We start from the raw sequence: 17,148 nt of genomic DNA, 5'->3' as shown, positions 1-17,148 counted from the left end.
GTAGATAGCCACAGTCAGGCAGCAGAGGGACTGGGACAGCCACCATCAGCAACGCACTGGAAAGCCGGCGCTGCTTGGTCTGTGCCTCTGCTCCCCGTGATAAACAGAACACCTGCCATAATTTTGTTTGCTAAAACAAGCAAAATATGCATCTGAGAAACCTTTATCAGCAAAACTGATAAGTGTGTTCCTGGTAAAGATTTTTTAGAATGAATCACTGTTTTCTAGTTCTGGGGATGACAGTAAAGTTGGAGTTAATTCTTGGCCTGTTCTGTTTTCAAGTTAAAAGGATCTTAATTCTCAGTAAGGAGCTCAAGCTTTCTAGAAGCTCAGATTGTGGCATGCAGGAATTTTTATTAAGTTTGGAATCTTGTTTCCAGTCTTAAGAAAAAGGTAGTTTTTAATGAAAAGTGTAATCTGTTACTGTGTAGACTGAATACCATGATTACAAAGCCAGGGTCAAAATTTTATTGTCATGCCAGAGTGTGTGAAGTTATCTGTAGACTCCATTTCCTTCTAAAACTGAAAAATTGATCCTGGAGTACTTACTTAGCACTCCTCTCTTGGAGAGGAGCAGGTACATGGCTGAGAAGCCTTGAGTGAGAGGACATTTCACCTCAAAATACTGAAAAGTCTCAGTTCTTCAGTATGCTTAAATCTTTGTGCATGGCATTTCTCTGGAGAAAAAAAAAAAAAAAAAAAAAAAAAAAAAGCCTTTGAAAGCCAAATTAAAAATCCTATTAGCTAGCTATGTTTAGGGGGTGAGGTTTTCCTATAACATTAACATTGTGGGGACGCTTCCTTTTTTATCACTTTCTTTCCTCTTTTTGACATTGTGACAATGGAATTCTAATACTATTAACTCTTCAGATAGTGCATTCAATAGTACTCACAGTATGCAATTTATTATTCTGCTAGGTTGAGTGAAGATGGACCTCTTGCTGAAAATTCCAGAAGCAGTCCCTTTTTCTGCATGACTTTACTTTTTTCTTTTGCTGAGTAGTCGCCAAGTAGAGAATAGTATTTGTCACTGCGTATCCTTGTGCACATGATAATATTATTATTATTATTATTATTATTATTATTATTATTATTATTATTATTATTATGATGATGATGTAGGTTTTATACTTTTAGAAGCAATGTTGGAAAAGTGACCCACGAAATGAAAGTCTGTTTCTGAATTCAGTGGGTATGCAAGTGTGTTAATGTTGATAAGCAAGGGATCATGCTAACTTACTTTCATTCAGGTAACTCACAAGAACAACTCAGTGTAATAGCTTTAACATCTGTGAGAATATAATGCCTTCATCTTTATATAATATGAAGTCATTTTTAGATAGAATATTGCAATCTGGCTGAGAAAGTTTTAGCCCTATACCATCTAATTTTCAGCAAGTTCCCACAGTGGAGCTACAGGACAATTTTGCATCTGTGTAATTCTGCCATATGCTGTTTTAACTAGAATTCTGACTGAAATGCAAATACTCTTTCATAAAATAACATTGCTTCTTGTCCTTTTGACCACCTTCTACTCTTTCATAAATTTGGGGGCTTAGGGAAAGCAGTGGTACTTCCAGCATTTCACTTGCAATTATAAGCACGTTTTCCTGTGACCTGTAGAAAGCAGTTTGTTTTGCATACTTAGGAAGTGGGTCCGGCAATTGGTTAAGAATGCTGTGGTGAAGCAAGTTTCATGTGGCAATCACTCGTATGTTATTGCACAGAACCAATACAAATGCATGGTCCTACATGAACCTGTGGAAAACCTAGTCTGAGCACATTCCAGTGTGTAAGAAGGTTTCTCTTCCTCCTGGACTGGTCCTTAAGGGCACAGTAGAATTAAATGTATTTTTTAACCTTCCCCCAAATAACCTTTGTGCAGCCTCTTACTACATCCTCGGATATGGTGGTTGTCAGCAGCCATAACAAGCTTCTACATAAATCTGGCCAGTTACAGGGGAATAGGAGTGTGAATATGGAATGAGGTTGCTGTTTTCAAAAGGTGTGAATAGATTATCCTTTGGAAGAGCTCCTCAGAATTTTTGTAGTAAGTCTCCCTTTGGAATGGGAAGGCATAGCTATTACTCTTCTCCATAGGCAGAGATGATTCCCAGTGCCTTTCTGCATATTTAGGTTATTAATTTCTAGGGATATCACTGGCAGCTTCTCCCTCTGGGGCAGAGTTGCTCACTGAGCGGACTGGCTGGCTGTTTTAACATAAAGGAAGTTTTATAGGAAGAATATGACTTAGATGCTGCTAAAAAGCCATAGGATCTTAAAAGGTCCAGATGCTCTGGAGATTTCTTCTAGCTTTGCTGCATGAACAGATTCGTAATGTCCTAGGTGAATGGTAACTTCTTTACAGTGCAGTGTCCCAGCCGGGACCATTAGCTGTGCATTTGCTTTGAAGATTGCAAAAGCAAAGGGAGGGGAAACTGAAAGAGACAGTTTAAATGGTAAAATCTGAACACACTTTCCAAGTGCCATTTCAAGCACCACTGCAATTTAACAGTGGAAATTGCCCTGCCATCCTGCTCCCCCAGGAGTCCCCTGGATTGATTTCACATCCTTCCTCAGCTTTCCCAGATGAGCAGGGCAGGCAGTGCATACCAGGGCCTATCTGGTGGAATTCCCCAGTGTGACTAACCAAAACTGCTGCTGCCCCTTGGCTTGGAGCGGCAGCAAGGCTCCTTCACAAATCTAATTATAACCCCTAAGCTGACGCAGCGGCATGGATTAGTGCAGGAGGAGGAGGAGAGGAGGACAGTCTTTGTCTGGAGGGTGGCAGGGGTCCTGGCTCTGCTCTGCTTTGGCTGGGGGCTGGGACCCAGGCGTGCACCCTCATGTGCCATGTGAGGCAGGCTCACAGGGCTGGGAGCTGTACTTGGGGCCTCAGGAGAAGCCGCTGCCTGAGTCAGGGCTGTGGGTAGGTACCAGGGGACAGAGCTCTGCAGGGCTGGCAGAAATGGAGCTCCAGAGTCCTCCAGCACTGCAGCTGGTGATCGAACCTGGGGAATGCAAGTGCTTGGGGTGCATCTCGGTTGTTTTTCTGTGGCTTGTTTGCTATGTGGAAAGAGGAGAAGCAACGCTGCATTGCCTTGATTGGGCCTGATTAAAATTCTGCAGTGGGATCGCTGAAGTGGACTGGACAGGTGCAGAAGAGGAGAGGTAACTCTGAGAGGAGCCTTTTGTTGTCTCTTTGCCCGTTTGCCTCCTGTTTCTGACAGACCCAGTGTCTCTGTGTTCCTTGTCATTGAGCAGAACCACTCGACACGCAGTGAGGCCACACGCTGAGGCTGGTTTGTGGCTGCTACTTCAGAATCTAAGAGGTCTGCAGCCCATCTTCTTGGACTGCTCTCTTCATCCCGGTGTGCAAGTGCTGATAATCATGATAAACAGAGTGGCAGTTAGTCTCTTGGGGAAACCTGAAGTGTTAAGGCTAGAGAGTTGTTCAGTCTGCAGCTTTCACTGATGTGGAAAGCAAATCCAATGGAAAAAATTTCCCTGGCTGTGTATTATCAGCTATGGGCATAGCTTGAGTCGAGGTCACATAGGGATGCACAGGATTTTTACGGTACAGTGCAGGAGGAAATTAGAGTGTAAGTACATGATTGTTTTTGTATTCTGCCTGCACATCTAAAGAAAGGGTTGTGAGATTTCTTTTCAGGTAGAAATGCGTGTGATAGTGAGCAACACTGGAAAAAAAGAAAAATGTGAACATAATTCTGCAGTTTTGGGGAAGAGAGATATTAAATGATAAATTTGACAGAGGGGGGGTTTGTTATTGCTCCTAGGACTGTCACTGCTTCCTGCTCTTAAAGAACATATGCTGTGAAGGTGGGGTGCCAGAGCAGGAGCTCAGAGTGTGTTTCTGTCTCTATCTGCTTAGTGGTGACCAGACAGCTCCATTAGAAAAATCGTTAATCTCATGGGGCTAATGGAGCTTCCTCCAGCATGAATTGCTCAGGCAGAAACTGCCCTTTGCATCTGTGGGGAGTGACCCCAGCAGAGTTAGGGTCTACTTCTGTTGGTTCTTGTTGTTTTATATTAAGGCATGATAATGCGTGGTAGAGATTGGCATGTAAAAACACATCACACATTTCTGCTAACCCCACTGAACTTCAGGTGAAGCTATAAAATATTGAACTTTCTTTAATCACTTGGAGAACGTATGTGGTATTCATTGTGTCTCCTTCTTCAGTGAATGTTGTTATATATCAAAGACATCTTTTCTGTTCTTTGAGGCTGCTTAAAGCTCAATTGGGGAAGTTTATACTGCCCTTACACCGTTATTACAACCTAGTTTTGTTTTCCAGCAAAAGGAGGGTAAATCAAGTGTAAAAAATGCTAACAGCTGAGAAGTCACTTACAGAAAAAGGCATATTCTCCACTCCGGATTTAAAAATGGTGATGTAGTCACGACTTGCAAAATGGATACAGTATCATTATTTATTGTGAGATTTTCCACAAATACCTTGCATCAGAATCCGTACCTTGGTTTATGCAGAAGTGTGCAGATGAATTCAGTTAGTAAATTACTCAGTCATTGTAAAGGGATGAGCCTTGTTGCTGCTTTTCAATACAGTTTTTGGCAGTAGGAGTAATTACAAGTATTAGTTACAGCTTTTTTTTTTTTCTTTTCTATATTTCATCATCCACTGTAACCGATGTGGCCCTGGAAAATCATGAATGTGGGTTCTAATTTGGTCTCTTTGTACTCAAACAAGTGTTCCAACTGCAGGTTTTTTTAGTTTTATTTTTGCCAGTTTGACTCTCTTGTAAAATGTAGTGGTAATAGGATGACTGAAGACTGAGATCTGAAGGGGTAGTTGAGGTGGGATAGAAAAGGAATAATATATTGAAGATTTGTGTTGTTATTGCAGTGAGGTGATTCTGTTTCCAGGCTTGCTTGGAAAATGGCTTCTATTTTGCTAAGAAATTATTTAACTCAGCTTTCAAATCTAATGATGCTAAATTGGGTGCACATCTTGGCACATTCTGTTTCTGCAAAATAAGCCTCCAAGTCTGCAAGAATGTTACCCACTAAACAATATCAGCCCTACTCCAGGAAATCAGAAATCACAGTTTTCTGATAACTTTCAAACTTCAATTCTAATGGGTTTTAAATGTTTTAAGGTTGCCATATGTCTGTTCAGTACAAGGCTTGTCTGTATTCCTCAGGCATCCAAATCATGGGAAATGGCATTGTCTTTAATAGATTAAGTAGGATTTGGGGGTTTTGATCAGCATAAATTTACTGATGTCTTGAATGTGTTCATACTCAGATTGGTTCCTTACTCAGACTAGCAGCTCAGACTGGCAACTTGTCTGCATCCACCATTGCTGTCCTGGGGCAGTGCATAGTAAGGTGGCTGTAATGGATGGTGCTTTGGCAGAAGTATTGCCAATCAGTGTTTTCACATTTACTGCATTTGGTCATAGTTGGTGCCTGAATTTTTTGAACGGCATCTGGTTACTGAGAGGAGTGGAGGGCTCAAGCACGCTGTTTTCAGGGTTCAGACATACTGCTCGGTTTATGTGTGTGACAGGAAGGAAGTTTTGGATGGGTGGACACATGGAGAATTCAGTAATCCTGTAAGTACAGCACTGTGTGCAGGATAGCAAAGGGATCCATCTTCAAGCACAGCTGCTGGATCCTTCTTCACCAGAGCCATAGAAGAAAGAGCACCCCTTTGGATGACTCAGATACTCATCCAAAAAAGGTGATGTGTGAAAAAAGAGTCGTTCTTATCCATTCTTACTTCTGTGGCCATCAGCTGGATTTTAGTCTTGCCTAACCACCGTGTCCTTATCTGCACTGTCCTGTAGCAGGGAGGGCTGAAGCTGGAGGCCAGCTCTGTTCCTGACAGAATGAAGATGAAGAGATGAAGCAGAATGTTGAGCAGCCTTAGCAGAAATGCCAGTTGCTTTCAGCCCATTCCTTGCAGCCGCCCTCTGCCCTCAGGGATGGCAATGGTGGCCCTACCTTCCTCAGGCAGAGCCCCTCTACTTCACTTAAGAGTATCTGCACAAAATGCTGAAGAAACTGGGCTCAGATTAATATGCACATAGGCAGGAGGAGCTGGTAGCTCAAGAAGCTACAGTAATAAACCTGTCTTCTGCCAATGGAGAAATCATAAATGGATAAGTGTTTCAAATTGTCCTGCTTCTTGCTGTAATGCTGATATGGCTGTAGTTATCCGTTGAGGACAGGAAGAGGATATACCTTGCAATTGAACAATTAGCTTCTCAACGTGAAATCTGAGCCACACGTGGGACATAAGGAAGGAGAGATTAACCCAGAAGGTTGTGCAACTCTAACTATCTTATGCCTCAGGTTTCCAACGTGTTAGGGCAGCTGAGACTGCATGCCCAAATTTATGAGCGCTCTAATCTGCCAAGACTTTGGTCTAACGTCTGTTTTAATCTGAAAATAGTTATTACGGCAGTAAAAATCCCTTTTTAAAAGTACCGCCATATATTTCTTAGTGATTTACAGTTGCATAGCTATCTCCAAACACCATATCCAATGGAAGTACTATAAATGTTTACTATATGTAGTCTAGGAGTCCTGCAGAAGGGGTTTTCCTATTTGTGTTTTTTTTTTTTATTCTTTAGCACAGCAGTTTTTTCGTTTCAAATCTCCGTTGCCCTTCTAAGACCAAAATGCCTGGAGGGACACTTTCTGCAGAAAAAAACCCAAAACTTATTAAGTTATTTATTAGTGTGGGATATATTGTAATTTTTTCAACAGTGTTGCACTCATCGTTTGTCTCAGTTGTGGCTAAGCTGGGTTCAATGAGTCTCGGATGCTGTGCAGTGTGGAGTTTATTTGAAAGATCATTTGAGAAGCTTGGTTGTTGTGAGAGTAAACTTGGGCACAAATCTGGAATAGTTAACAAATGCAAGCTCTTAAACAGATGAGCAAAAAGGCTTCATGTTGAGCCTCTTGAGATACTTTTGATTTTTATTCCAGTGATTTCTCTGAGCTGAAAGACAGTATCATTGGTAATGGAAATCTGTGTTATTGTTTTAAATATTTGTCTCATTAAATGCCATTCCTGCAACATGTCTGATTTAGCCATTCCATTTTGTGAACAATTTTACCACACAAAATGCAGATGAGGTTTCATCAATCTCTGTGTTTCTATACCACTGCTGCGTGTGCGTTTTCAACTGAGGTTTAGAAAAAGCTTTCAGGTAGAGAATTCTTAGGTTAGGCCACAAGTCTGTATAAATTCCCCTGCTGATCTTTTGACTGGTATTACTTTAGGTATCCCTTTTATTAGTTCTTGCTGAACCGAAGCCATTTATTTCATTTTATTTGGGAGGAAAAGATGTGATGTGAAACTTGAGGAGGTGTCAGAATAGCTGTGAAAAGCCAGAATTTTCCTATTGCTCTGACTAATGTAGTTGGAGAATTGAGTTATAGGACTAATGAAGAAATACAAGAAATGGGAAACAGAGCTGTGTTCATTCCTTGGTGTGGCACTGTGGGTCTTGCAATGTCAGAGCAGCTTCAGACAGATAAGAGGAGTTACTTATTCCCTGAAGAAAACAGAAGCTGTTGTTGACCAGCTTGCGTCAGTTTCAGATAGGAATAAGTGGCTAGGGGTTACTAGTGCCCCATCCTCGTGTGTCTGTAGCTTCTAAGTTTCAGAAGGATGTATCATCCAGCTTCCCAGAGTGAAGAATCAGGAAAATTGGAGCACAAGTTAAAATATTTGACAAGACATTTAAAAATGAATTATTGCTATCCACTACCTGACTTAAGTTTTCAAGCTGCCTAGCAGGTATGGAAACGTACAGTTTCAGAGCAAGATAAAGAATGCCCACCTGAAAGAAAAACATATACTGGGGTTCATTTTCATACTTGGAAATGCAGAATCATTGTATGGTGAAGCCAGCTTGATGTTATGGAGCTCATTATGCTGATTTTTAAGTTTATAGGCTGGAAGAGGCTCACCTGGCAACATAGGCTTTGTTGGAGTGAATAGGGTGAGGTGAACCGGATCAGAGAGAGCTAAGTGAAATCAGGAATTTCCTTCTGAGGAGAGCATCTCGTCTGATGATCTTGACTGTCTGTGTCTGAAATGTGCTGTGGATTTTGATGGAATGAAACATGTTACAGTTGATAGTTACTTGTAAATTCATGAACAGCAGAACAACCTACTGGGTGTTGGAGTTTAGGAATAAATCTGTTGCTCTCTCACCTTCTCTTAAAGTGGACAATGCTGTACGCTATTATGAGATGTCAGAGTGGGCAGCCCATCTTCTCAATTCACAAAGGTATTGTAGAAACGGGGGGAAAAAAAATGAGTTCTGTAATTTGTATTTCCTTCCAAGGCTCAATAAGCAAGGGGTAGTGAGCTGGAGACCAGGTACAGTGAATGCAGAAGATGAAGAACCTCGGAGGTTTCTGTACCTCTGTGGACAGTAGGAGAAGATCATGAGGAAGGAGGAAGCTGGTTCTCCCCAGGACTGGTGGGAGATGGGGCAGAGGGGAGGAGCAGGAAAAGATGGGCATTGCTGGAGACCATTGGGCTTGATGCCAGGGCCTTATAAAGAGGGACCGCTTGACAATAGGTTAAGGATCTGAATAGGAGGAGTTTAAAAAAAAAAAAAAAAAAAAAAACAACAGTATTTTCTTCCTTTCCCTTCCTTTCATCATTCTAAGCTTGCTCGTTTCTTGAGAAAATAAGATTTGCCAAATTTGTAAGTACTGTGGTTGTTTGTATTCTTAAAGATTTATTTTCCTATTTCTAAAGCAAGAGAGTATGTTTGAGCACACACTCTTCCTCATCCATTGGCAGAAAATGTATGGAGTTATCCTTAGTCCATGTTGTGTGTACACAATACACATGGTTTAAATGTCTCTGCTGTCACCTGAAAAAAATGTCATTTCCAGTAAGCTGCTTACCTAACTAGGTGCTATGCTGCTGAGGAATGTGCTGATGAGTCCATAGCAGTGAGGCTTCTCAAGGGTGAGGACAGATTGCTGCTGGGCCAGTTGTTCTGATTTTCAGCTCAGTTGTCTCTTCCCATTTAAACATGGCATCAATTTATTTATTCTACTGTGGCTCCTCTGATTGCAAGTGTTGTCACTGATGTAGCGTTCTGTGAGTGAAAGAGGCACATTCTGGACTTCTTGTGTTTTATTTAATCATGTATATATCAGTCAGTCAACACACACACATCCACACATGTCATGCGTGCTATGTAGGTTAGAGTTTTTTAGCCATGCTGTGTTGAGTATTCCTAGCTTGTACATAACATGGTGTTTTTGAATGCAGATGCATGGAAATTTCATAGTTGTTGGGAAATTCTGCTCTGAAGCCTAATGTTAATTCACCCCTGCAAACTGTCCTTCACCAAATAAATGTTGAAAGCATTGTAAAGATAAACCATTAATTTATTCCTAACTGAGGTCTTCCATCTAGTATAATTAAGTAGACTGATAGACTAAATTTACTACATGTTCAGTATCATGGAGTCATAGAATCACTGAGGTTAGATAAGACCTCTCTCTAAGATCATCTAGTCCAACCACCAACCCATCCCATGTCGCTCAGTGCTACATCCACACGTTTCTTGAACATCTCCAGGGATGATGACTCCACCACTTCCCTGGGCAACCTGTTCCAATGCCTCGACGGTCTTCCTGAGGAGAAGTATTTCCTAATATCCATCCTGAACCTCCCATGGCACAACTTAAAAAAAGGCATAAATGAAAATTCAGAACCATGGACTCAAACCTGTGTCATTCAGTCCACGAGAGCAGAGCTGGATGAGTTCTCTCGCTGCTAGGCTAAACCATCTGCCTAATAGTTTTTGCCAGCTCCTGTATTTTATAGATATATTTTAATAGATATATTATAGATATTGTAGGTATTTTATAGATATAGATATATTTTTACTGAGTCATTAAGTGACTGCAGTGCCATCTTCCATCATTGCAACTTACCATCTGACCCTGCAAGTAGATCTGCGAAACAAGCCAGTATGACTGCCAGAATGAAGACAGGCTACACATTTGGAGGTGTAGGGACAGCCTACTGCAACTAAACTTGGGCAGGAGAACACTGGGCAGGGCTGTGGGTTGGAGAGAGGAAAGGCAGCAAAGGCTGAGGCAGGTGCACGTGGCAGCAGGCCAAGGCCATCTCTGTTGCTTCCATGCAAAGAAGTGGTAGAGCTGCCCTCTCTGTGTGAGAGATGAGGGTATGAAAGTAGCCTGTGAGGAGCTTCTGTAGTGCAGGCATCAGGAACTGGGTAGGCTCTCTTAAATAAGTCTTGTTCATTACTTCATGGTTATTATGTTGTTAGCAGCTTGCTTAATTAAGCTGCAATCTTCTTCTAATAATAGTGTCTTTCCAGTACGTTTTAACCAGGAAGGAGAATAGCTTAATATTTGGCAAGATAGAAGGATTCACACAGCCTGACTTTCTTGAGTTTTTTGCTCTCATCAGAATCGCTCTAACTTTCAAAAGGGTTGAGCACATCAAGTAGGTGAAGGTGAAAATTCTTTATTTTTGATTCCCACTCATGGGTTTCTGTGTTCCATGAGATTCCCAGCTGCTTGCTCTCCCAGCTGATCACCTACTGCAGTTTGTGTGTTAAATGCACGGTGTCGGATATTGGGATCAGCCTGTGGCTAATCCAGCCGTCAGAAGACCAGGGGATACGCGCAGCAGGGCTCAGCTGTCTGCTACCAGAGGAGAGTTTTCTCATATACCAGGCTGATAAGTTTTCATCACTGATTCATCCCATTCCAATGAAATCTGTCACAGGGGATTTTCCTGGAAGCATAAAGAAAATGCTAATATTCCAGCAGAGTATGCTCTAACAAGCAGATGGGTTATGTGCCGTTGCTAATGGAGGAAAGCAGTCTTTAAATGAAGACCCCTAGCTTGATTTTGAGTGTTTCCAATAGTAATTTGGATTCATACCTGTCATCTCAATGCAGCACTGGTAATCTAACATTAAAATTGCTATTGAGATTTTTTTGTTTGTTTTTATATTAAGAGAGTCATCTTTTACATCACTTTTTAATGCTATCTTGCTGGCAGAGTAGAGTAGCTTTTTAAATCTCATCTTAGCAGCTCTTGGTCAGTTGCAGCATTAAAACTGATTAAAATCATTGCAAAACACCTAATATTAATGCTTTTAACAAATTCTGTCCTAAATAAAGTCTCATTCAGGCTTTCTCTGTATTCAGGGAGTACATGTGAAAGAGGAGTACTGTTGCTTTTTTTCTGAATCTCAGAAGAAAGCTGTAGTTCCAAAAGGCATTGCCTTAGAATACATAGCAAGTTGATATTTACCATTAGTTTTTCTGGTATACTTTTCTCCATGAAGAAGCATTTTGCACATTTTCAGTTCAGTATCTATAAAAGTGAGGGTGTGATCTGTGTGCCTTAGCTAGGATGGTGTAAGGGGATTTAGGCAGTCTCTACTACAGCTCACCCAAACAAAGCCTAAGCTTACCATCCTTCTTTGAAAGAGACAGTTAAGATTCTCCTGTGTGGATGATGTGACATGGAGTGTACTAAGGAAAAAAAAAAAAAAAAGAAGTAAAAAAATTTCTGATTTCTAGTCTCAGGACAACAGAGATTTAGGGCATCCAAGATTTGAATCTGAGTGAAAGGCAGTAGGCAGCCTTACAGGAGAGAAAAGGGAATCAGCTGTAGCAGGCAAGCAAGGAGACAAATTCAGAAGTCAAATGTGGGTCAGGTTTAGCAGGGACTAGGTTGGTTGGGAAGGCCAAAACCAGGTACTAGAAGTACAAAGCCATCAACCTGGACAGAGAAGTCATGGTACACTGGCAAGCTAAGAAAGTGACTTTGCATGTATGACAGAAGAAAGAAGAGTGAGGAATAAGCTTTGCATTAACTGTATTGCTGATGAATGACAGACAGTGATACATTTGCTTCAGAATATATTACAGGAGCTTTTTAATTATGTGTGTCCAGGTCCTTTAATATGGGATTATTGAATGAAAATTTTCAGTGCCTTTCATATGGAATATGGTGACATTGCTATTTCTTGTTATTTGAGAACCTTGTGGGTAACTGTATCTTCATGGTGGTTTTCAGCATCTGTTTTTTTCTCTAAGGGTTTGGAATACTAAAAAATCTGATGGTTTTTTCCCATAAATTAAGTGATTTGATAGTTTGTTTGCACTGTTTTCTTATGTACATATTTAATTGCACGGTAAGTTGCTCTACTATTGTCTTTTAATCCATGGAGCACAAGATTTGTCAACAGTAAAAAAAGAAAAAAAAAGAAAGCAGAAAAAGAAGCACGCAGGAGATCCCAAAAACTGAGTTCTTGTGTAGCTGACATAGGGCAGGTAACTGGCAACTCTAAGAGCATTTGAGAGGTTTGTTTTCCCTGGGACCAACAGCTGTGGCATGACTGAGTTTGTCTGTGAAACAGTTAGAGGTTACCTTGTGAGCAATGCCATTCAGGGCTTGCAGTAGCTGCCTTTTGGTAGCGTGTCCAAATGTGCTCCCATCTTGTTTGAAAATGCAGCTGAATTGAGTGCTTGAATGTCAGGCACTTGTTGGTTGTGATTTTATCTTGGTGCTGAAGCCAATTCTGGAACTTGCAGGGAAGTTGTACCATCAAAACTGCAGCAGTCTGCAGCCTTGGGTCTAAAAATGTACTGCAGAAACAAGAGTGAAGTGACTGAACACCACATAACATACATTTTTAAGAAACTTTAATATAATCACTACAACAGTTTTAACTCAGGAAATTACTCTTGAGCAGTACATATCAGTTCTTTGCAGCTGTAGTTCATTTCTGATTGAAGCTACTGACTCATCCTTCCTATAAAAACAAAATCATGACGAAAAAAAAAGCATTTTAGCCAGGTTTTATTTCCTGGTGCAGCTGATAGAGATGAACAATATAAACCATTGCATTCAGATATACTGGCATACAGTGTCTGTTTTTAGTTTCTTTGGACATATGGAAGTCCTAATTACAAGTGATTATTACTGATCTACATTAAGACCTGCAGAATCAAAAAAAAAAAAAAAAAAAAAAAAGCAATCATATGATTTGTTCTGGGATCACAGAAGAGCATTATGCCATTTTCATGTCTTAAGGAAGATTATTGTAGGAAATAAAAGGAAGAAGAAAAAAAGTGAGCAAATAGGAGAGCAGAATTTGAGTTGTATCACTTCCAGGAGGAGAGTAGCCAGATTCCCTCATTCTGAGGGACTGATTTCCTTTCTGCACTGAGACAGGCTTCATGAAAATATTAAAAATGCATTTGTGTGCATTCTCAAATGAACTGAGAGGCAGTTCAACAAGACCAAGTGCCACATCCTGCACTTTGGCCACAACAACCCCAGGCAACGCTACAGGCTTGGGGCAGAGTGGCTGGAAGACTGGAAGAAATGGACCTGGGCTTGTTGGTCCATGCATCCTGGCTTGAATCAGAAATAATGCTGCCAGCTGAGCAGGGAAGTGATCATCTCTCTGTACTCTGTCATGGTGAGGCTGCACCTTGAATATTGTGTTCAGTTTTAGGTCCCTCACTACAAGAAAGACATTGAGGCTTTGGAGCGTGTCCAGAGAAGGGCAATGAAGCTGTGAGAGGTCTGCAGCACAACTCTTATGAGGAGCAGCTTGAAACAGCTGGGATTGTTCAGTCAGGAGAAGAGGAGGCTCAGGGGAGACCTTACTGCTCTCTATTACTGCCTAAAAGAAACTTGTGGTGAGGTGGGGTTTGATCTCTTCTCCCATGCAACTAGCAATAGGTGAGAGGGAATGCCTCAAATTGCTCCAGGCAAGATTCAGATTGAAAGTTAGGAAAAATTTCTCGTCTTAAAGAGTGGTCAGGCACTGGAATGAGCTGCCCGAGAAGGTGATAGATTCACCATTCCTAGAGGTGTTCAAGAGATGTTTAGTGGGGAAATACTGGTGATAGGTGTACAGTTGGACTGGATGATGTTAGAGGTCTTTTCCAATCTTGAATCAACCTTGGTGATTCCATGATTCTATGAACTGAAAATAAAAAATATCTGAATTTTTAAAATTTTATTTAAGTGTTTTTTGACTTTCGTTATTTTTCCCACACTTGCCCAGTTTGATTAGGTTTTCATTGTTGGTCAAAGAAGCTTATTTTTTCTCTTTTTTTTTTTTGTTCTCCTCATTTTGAATCAGTATTGCTACTGTAATCTAAGCCACTAAGCTCTCTACCCTGTGAAATTCAGAATGTTTTAATGACTTCCAAACTGTAAGTAGAAAAAGGACAGATTTATTCTGAAGAACAATATAGGAAAGGTAGGTTTATTGCTTAACTATTCGCACTCCACATGTCATTGATACAACTCTAACACACTGCCTATCATTGATAGAACTTGGTTTTCCCTCCGTATCGTTTCTTCACTACTTAATGGCGTTTTCCTTCCAGCAGTTTTTGCAAATTTATTGGTAGGAGTACCCTGTCAGTGAAACAGTTTTATTAATGTTTCCATTTATGCTAGAGGTTTTCTGTGTTGTAGGTTCAGATGATCTCATTCTGTCACTCAGAATTAAAACAGAGATGTTATGTTAGAATGTAAATGCTCTGCTTCCAGCATCTTCAGTTGCCTGCAAAATACTCTGTTTTTCAGGCTTTTAGTCTTTTATTTCCAGTTCTATTCATTTGTGCTGAGGTTTGGGATCTGTATTCAAGTATTGCTCTGTTTACTGTTAGAAAAGCAGTTTCTTGAAGTGCAGGAAATACTAAATGTAATTAAATGATGTGAGTCCAACAGAAAGCAATGTTTATTATGCTTAGTAAATTAGTTTTTAGTCATGTTGCAGACTTCATTAAAAGCAGGTGTCTAGTTGATTCTACCCTGCAGGTATCCCATGAGTATTTTTAGACCGTTCATCCAAAAAAAAAAACCACATTATGATGTCCCCCCCCCCCCCAAAAAAAAATACCCTCAAAAGTATACATGTCCACTGATACCAAAATGAAGCAGAACTTGACTTGCCTCTCATTCACAACTCAGTCCAGTCTGTTCCTCCCCTTGCTTGGCTGCTCAGGAAGATGAAAGTGGTGGTGGATATTGTAGCACAACAAGTGCCATCTGAAAATGATGTTAATGAGGCGAGAAATTATCTTATGAAGATCTTGAGAAGTTCCATGAGGTACAGTACTGGCTTTACAAGTGCATCCCTTTTGTTCCTTCCCACCGACTGACTTCCTCCTACCACATGCCAAATCCGTAGCAAACCATTGCAGAAGTCCTCCTTCCCTAACTGTGGTCTCCTCATCATCCAAACGTTGCTTCTGTTGTGCTAGTTTTCTAGTCTTGTGTTTCCTTTGTTCTAAAGTGCTAAAGTAATTGTCTCATAACAAGCTTTTTTGCTGAATTGATGCCTGAAAGTTATATTGAACTTGCCTAAATGTGCATTTACAGTATGCCTAGCTGATATCAATAACATCAGAGTAAATAGAGAAAGAAAACCCTTCAATGCTCAGTGCAGCTGAACAATTGAACGCTTCTTCCCCATACCTGAATATGAACTTGGGATGCTCGAATGTGTAAGGACTGTGGAGCTGAGCACCATGTGGCTGAAGAATCTTCACTTGTTTTCACAGAGAATGCTTTGTCTTCTCCATTCACTCTCTTAGTTTCATATCCTACCAAGGAGGAACATACTGATGCTCTGCTCAGCTGTTTTCTCTTTTGTCGTGTGTGGAAGAGTAGGCTTTTGTTTACAGAAACAATTACTTCTTTTTTTAGTGACAGTAATGATGCCACACTTCTTAGTGAAATTACAGCTTCCCTGTAGAATTATTATTCTCCTTTTATAACCATGCATGCAGAGTTTGGAAAGGCAATTCATCATTGAATTCATCAGATGTTCCTGAATGCACTCCAAAAAACCATGTGGTCAAATTGGATCTGTTTTGAAGATACTGGGCTTATAATGAGCTTTGGTTTTGTTTTCTAGTGGCTGTCTGATAACCCACATTTGAAAAAGAGAGACAAATAAAAAACGTAGAACTGCCGTTAGAGCGTAAATTGAGAGTTGGGAGCACTTTCTATGCTTTGTGAATGATTTTGTAACTTAGATAAATTACTGTTTGAAAAACCACAATTACATAAGTGAAATACATAAGTACATTGAAAAAAACCTTAAGAGTTGAGGTCCTGTAAGCTTTTGGTTCAGTCTGTGACTTCGAAGGATGGGATTTGTCATCTTAAATCTGATCCAAATTTTAGCTTACAGTTTTCCCAGGAAGATTCAAAGGGAAAGACAGAATGAATTTTCTTCAGGAGGTTTCTGTTTTATACCAAAGGCTATCGAGTGAGTCTAGACAAATGGCCTGTGCTGGGTATGCATTTGCTGAGACAGAAATAAGTGAATCCCATTCAGAAGGCTTATATAACACTGGGGAAGGAGAATGCTTCTTTCAGGAATGTTGAGAAGCATTACAATGCCCTTGTAGAAAGAAATAAAAGCTTGTAATATTAGTTCCTGACCAGAGGAAAGGAGCAGAGGGGCTTAGAATAGCTTTGCAGAAAGGTTTGGAATACATGCCCTGAGAGCTTGGAATGGAATTATTGTTGGAATTATTGGTTATATCTCTCTTACTAACTTGTATGAAGCAATGTCATTAATCCTTCTTACCATCTTCTATAAGCACATGGCTATAGAATAACCTTACTGAAGCCCTACTATACTGTTGTTATGTTCTGAAAGAGTAATTGAAGCTCATTATTAGCTTGAGGTGTTAAAGCTCTGTACACATTGCAGGTACTCTAAAACTGGTGTTTGTCTGTCTTGGCCACTCAAAAAAAAAAAAAAAGCCTCTCCTCCAACATAACCAACATAAAAACTGAGTAAAACCCACAGTAGCACAAACCTTGGAGAATAGTGGTATTTCACTGCCTCAAGCATTTTAAAGGAATGTTGGTTAGCTTTTCAAAACTGGCATGCATGTAGAACATGACCTAGTTCATCGTCACTGGAAGTTATTGTATTTCTTTGCTGTCTGTGTGACTACTGCCCTGATAGTTTTGGTGTTTTGTTTTGTTCTGGTTTTTTTTTTTTTTTTTTTTTTACAGTTTTATTGCTTCATGTCACCTTGCTGAACTGTTTGCATTTGACTCATACGCTCTTCCTCTCTCT

The 17,148-nt window shown here is 40.4% G+C and overlaps 1 protein-coding gene across 2 annotated transcripts in view; it reads left to right on the top strand.

The window, feature by feature from the left end:
• The window catches only part of SHROOM2 (shroom family member 2), a 121,312-nt gene that overhangs the window by 57,445 nt on the left and 46,719 nt on the right, over positions 1-17,148 (top strand). The window lies entirely within an intron of this gene.

This window comes from Lagopus muta, chromosome 1 (assembly GCF_023343835.1).
Source record: "Lagopus muta isolate bLagMut1 chromosome 1, bLagMut1 primary, whole genome shotgun sequence".
In the NCBI taxonomy this organism is placed as follows: Eukaryota; Metazoa; Chordata; class Aves; order Galliformes; family Phasianidae; genus Lagopus; species Lagopus muta.
The sequence above is the reverse complement of the archived record's forward strand: the minus strand, read 5'-3'. Positions and strand labels throughout refer to the sequence as shown.